This window comes from Lygodium microphyllum, chromosome 5 (assembly GCF_053477565.2).
Source record: "Lygodium microphyllum isolate KBCC chromosome 5, Lygodium_microphyllum_v1.1.10, whole genome shotgun sequence".
In the NCBI taxonomy this organism is placed as follows: Eukaryota; Viridiplantae; Streptophyta; class Polypodiopsida; order Schizaeales; family Lygodiaceae; genus Lygodium; species Lygodium microphyllum.
The window spans coordinates 53,290,921-53,296,848 of NC_141139.1; positions in this window are offsets into that span (position 1 = coordinate 53,290,921).

The window sequence follows — 5,928 nt, forward strand, 5'->3', positions numbered from 1 at the left end:
TGTTACTAAATCTTGCCCTTCAATTACCTTGTAATAGTGTTAGTAACCATATCAAATCTTGAAAATGACATTGCCAATGGATCAAAAGCAAGGCTTTGATACCATTGAAATTAGTAATGTCTAGCTTGAATTAAAATAACCATGAAACCGCCATACCATAGCTGAAATTTGCATTAGATTATAGGACAAGGTAGCCATATATGAATTGAATCAAAATACAATGAGAATCATGATGAAAAGTTGCTACAAGTAATCTACCCCTTGCAAGGGTGGGCATTGATTATCCACCCTCAATGTTGGTGGGGAGGTATGAAACCCTCAAGCACCAAGAATGGAGAAGTTACAAATGAATTGTGCAAAAGATGTTTACATTGGCATGCTCTTACCTTTTATACCCAACCTAAAACTAAGCTAAATAACTAAACTAAGGGTATGAAATTTGTTTTGTTTCAATTGCAATGACAAAAGCTACTATGGACATTGGATTGGCTATACTTGTTATCACCCTTCAATACAATTACACCTATTTTTCTTAAGTCAATACTGATTGGCTTGATGTGACAAAAATATTTTTTAATAAAGCCCAATGATTCATTTTAACTTGAAAAAACTTGGGTTTTTTTATTTTGCAAGTTTAAATTCTACATAACCTACTCGTTACTAGAAAATTTAGAAATGGTTGATATTGATGCTTGTGAATTAACTACAAAGATGTCACAAAAGTACCTATAGCCTCTAGCATTTACACATTCATTAGCAACTATCATATTGCAAAAGTACCTATGTTTATGAAGTACATATCATAGGTACTTTCCATATATCTGTCATAGTTTTTAACTAGTCAAATACCTTAAAAGTAACTTAACGTATTTACAAAAGTGCCTACATTGACAAAATACCTACATTTCCAAAATTATTGGAGTCTTCTTAGAGTGTACAAACTCACCATTATTTAACTAGTTATCTACAACTATCATATTAACATATGTATACCTATGTTCACAAAGAATATAGCATATATACTTTTCATTTATCTATTATAGCTTTTAATCATAGTATTTAATTGATCAAATAGTCTATAAAGAACATATAATTTAACTTAAACAGTATCTATGACACATAATTAGAATGATCTACAATTAGTGGTACCCACTAACTATGTAGCATGTACTATTATTTCACTTGCAAAGTTACTATTTGTCCAACTGAACAAAGAAAAATATACAATTTCGAGCCAAATCAACATAATTCTATATTACATCAAACACAACACTTTGAATACACAAATGTGATACCTAATATGTGGTGGCCTACCCTACAGACACCAATCATTCGAGTTGAAGACCATAAGCTACTATTTGGTAAGCCATTTACAAGACCATTGTTCATGGTTGTGTGTTGAATTATCACCCTCAAAACATAGTGAATTTAGAGTATAACCATAAAAAATACATGTCAATTATGTAGATATGTATTTCGGCTTAAAATCAATATTACAAATGACTACACCACTAATTGTAACGCATTCTGTTGGCCGAATTCTTGCATCTCCTTCACACATGCTCATCATTTTGTGATTGAGCTATGTTGGGAAAGCCTCTTGCATATTCCATAAGATCTTGAGTATTCAACTAGTCTTGTAACTATTCCTTAAGCCCTTTTATTATGTACCTTCTAGGACATGTCAATTGCAAGAAGAATGATGTAATTTCCAAGGCAATTGAACTCGCATTTATGCTATCTATCATCTAAGAGCGCAGTGTTATCTCTATATTGAGGAAATCATTTGTAGAAGTTATGCAAAGTCTTGGAAAATTTGGCTTTCTTGCATTTAGCATGAACTTAGCTACCTCATATGATTGCTCTCTATGCCACCCGCTAAGGAATTGGTCAATACTATGAAACAATACCCCCATTGGAGAAGTGGAATTGCATCACTAAACTCCAAATGAAGACATCATTGAGATCCAAATGAAGACATCTACCTAGCCTGAAACCCAAATAATGAAGCTTGCTAGATCCTTGAGAAAAATAAGGTCCTATCTTGGTCTTCCTCTATTCTCTCAAAGTTATCAACCTCAAGATCTAGAGGGGGACCATTTTTGTATTTCTTAACTCAAGGAAGACACAACATACCATTCATATCAAATATTAGGATGGGCCTTCTACAGTGTCAAAAGGCTTATGATGCCAACATCTCATATTTTGGTAGATGTGAATCTCTTTAAATAGTACTACATTTGCAATTTAGGCTTAGGGATTTTTTAATAAAAGACATGCACAACATAAAAAGTCAAAAATTTTGAAGGATAAGTTTATATTTTATGCCCCCATAAAGTTAAAACTTAAAAGAGAAAGAAAAGAGAGCCACTTACATTTCGATATGATGGGGGATACAATACTAATATTAGTGTAGAAACTTTTGTTTAGAATCTCTTGTGAATACGAGATTTATGAGACTAGATTATGTCAACCAAATCTTGAAAAATACCTTTATTGGGAGATATTTTCTCTTCTTTTAGAGGCTCCTTGTGATTTGTTGAGGATAAGGTTCAGTTTCCACCAATATCATCATTGTTTACATTGTTATATATTACTAGTTGATCTATAAGTCCACTTGAACCATTTGAAAGTTGCCCAGAGAAAATAGTACCTAACTTAAAACAAATAATGCTACCAATGCAAAATGAAAAAATACCTAAGAGTTGATTTTTCAAACTATCCTCAAAATAATCCTAATTCAAACCAACCAACCAAAAGAGGTCATGGAAATGGTAATAACAACTAAGTCTGTAGACATGGAAGAGTGACTAGAGCTACTATGATAAGCTAACGTAGAGAATGCACCTTGGGAGAGGCGATTGAACATAGATTTGTACATGTAGCTATTCAAAACAAGGGAGTGGAGTACGAATACTTTGTTATCAAGTCCTTTAAATTTTTGATTGATTGTGAAAGTAATCATTTCTTTCTTCTACAAGTCAATTCAAAGATTGCAACTGGAATCCAAGGAAACAAAGATATTGATAGTATAATTGGCTAATGGGTAGAAAGTTGCCCTATTGAAATTGTAGGGAAATTTCAATTCAAACTAAACATCTATGACTAAAGCCAAATTCTGCATTCTACCATTGAGATGCTACAATTTCATCTTAGGATGAATTGACTCAAGAAGAACAAAGCCTAGGTTCCATGTGTTGAAGATGAATTTATCTTCTAGAGGAATTTGAAGAAAACACTATAAAGACTATAGCATATCCACCCCTAGATAGGCTAAAGGAGGCAATATTTAGTAGTCACTCAAATACCTCTCTATAAGCATCACCATCCAAACCAAATTTGGATATATATACTTAACTGCTTGAGTCTTTGAGTCTACCTCCAAATGGAACATCAAGGCCTCAACCTAAATGATTAAACTAAGGGTTCCTAGACTAAGAAGGCATCCTAAATAGTAGCCTAATGTCTGCCCATTAGGGAGAATATGGATACAAAAAGGGCCACATAAGAGATTAATTAGGAATCCTTAATCTTGGATTAGTTTCTCTTCAATGGTTATCATTGCATGCCTTTTTGTCCCTTGGTCCCCCCTACATTCCTAGGCTCCACCCACATTTTGTGGTGGACTCTACCTAGAAAGAATGGGGGTCTCCCTTTCTTTTCACCTTAGTAACTAGCCCTTACATCCTCCAAGTTGGGACCACCACTCTTCCAAAAATATCACATTAGCAACTTAGATTTATTTTTGCTCCAAAAGAGGACTTTCTAAATTTTTTTACAAAACTTTGGTTTCTTTTTCTTAAAAGGTACCCAATCATATTGGAAGTTGAAATACTCATTTTAATATACTTTTTTGTATTAAATTCCTTCTAAATGAGTTCATCCTCAAAGAAGGAACCGCCTTCCAAAAGTGCCACATTAGCAACTCAAACTTATTTTTGTCTCAAAAAATACATTTTAAACATGTTCAAAAAAAGGTTTCTTTTTCTCAAAAAACATCCAATCATATTGTAAGTTAAAATACACATATTCTATATACTTTTTTGCATTGAAGGCCCTCAAAATTGGCTCATATTTTTTAATACCCATGCATCTGATACTTTGTAGAGGTAGTTACATATCTACTTTATGCTTCATTACTCCTTCTAATTGCCACGTTAGTAGAGCAGACGTATTTTGACCCCCAAAAGTGACTTTTTTACTCCCTTCTCAAATCATGGTCTTTTCTATTTGCAGTGGTGTGCTTAAGCATATTATATATGCATCTAAGCATTTATATGATCTGTTTTGCCCTCTAGACCTTCCAAATTAGTATTATTCCATAAAAAATTGATCCACTCCATTTTCTCTCCTATGCTAATCGAAAAACTTAATGAAATATTCATGTAGATGAAGATTATGGTATTGCACAGCCCCCTTATAGCAACTGTGGGCTAGATGCAACAAGTACTTCCCAATATTGTTTAGAGAGAAAGGAAAATATTGATATTTGGGTAGATGGTTCCTTGTATCATAATGATCCTATCACTAGGCTGAATTCACCTTAGCAAGAAGAATAGAGTCATTTACTTCTCTCATTTTATTCTTGAGGGTTTGAATACAGTCAAAGTAAAAAAATATCATATCAGATCTTTTGTTAATATCACTAGTTAAAAAGCAACAGACTTTGAAGCCCTTAGGGTTAGCCCTTTAAAGAAGGGTAGATAGCTCTTCTCCAAAATATAGGATCTGCTCCTCTAATTCCTTTTCTTCTTCATTGTTTCTTTTATACTACCTCCATTTATCTGTGTGCTCTTCTATGGCCTTTTCATCTTTCTCATGTAGTCTTGTGTGTTTTTCATGTGTGACATCTTCAACCTTAGGACTTGGATCACCTCTTTTTTTCCTATATGGAGGCACATTTAAAATATTGAAAGCCTTCGCATAAAAAAGGGGGACTGGCTCAAGGACCTTTGAAAACCTATATCTCAACCTCCTAAGAATTATCATGTCTTTGTCCATAAGTGTAAGCCTATGTGCATGAGCAGCACATATATAGGAATCTTGAAAAAACTCAATCAAAAAATCTTGTGCAGTCTCTTGAATGCAATTGAGAGCTGTCCTTGTCCATCTAAAACAATCAAGTCTATGCTTGTCACAAATATCCCTAACAAAAGCCTCTGAAAAAGAAGATTTGGAATTGCATTATCCAAAGCCTTCATTGCACTTCTAATCTCCTTTAGACATCTAACCTGTTGTGAAAACTTTCTCCTTGGCTTTGATTTCCTTGTAAGTTTGGAAGGCTTGTAGGATTGATGGATCTTTGAAGCAAGACCTCTAGGATCAACTTTTTGCTTTCTTGTAGTAGCCTTAGTTCTAGCCATTTGAAATCTCTAGATAAAACAAAAAACAACTCAAAATTAGGAAAGATCCTCGAAATCTAATATAATGTCATTTGCAATCACTTAGTGATAAACAAACACTACCCAAATAGTTTCAATCCCAAGCCAATCATATATTTACACTTTGATAATAACTTATTTTATCAAATGATAAAATTAAACTTTACTAATTCATCAAAGTTCTGCTAACCTTCCAACTTGACTTTCTATTGAAAAATATAGCCCTCTGACTTATGAAATGAGACCTAGGACTTCTAGGTAAGGGAGACATATGCTTTTTTGTGTTTCATACGTCACCTTTTTTTGGTGAAAATTTTGGTCAAATTTGGAAACAATTTGAAAAATAAGTCCATAAGCAAGTAGAATATGATTTTGCTATTGGACTTGTCAAGATCTTTGAAATTTGTTGTTTCTTGAACACAGAAGCATAGTAATCAATACGTTTAGTTACTCAAATCAATCTTAGCATAAGATTGAGCTATTTTAATCAGTTGTAGAGCCCTTCCTGACATATGAAATGCAAGATGGAAAATCTACATGGGGAGAG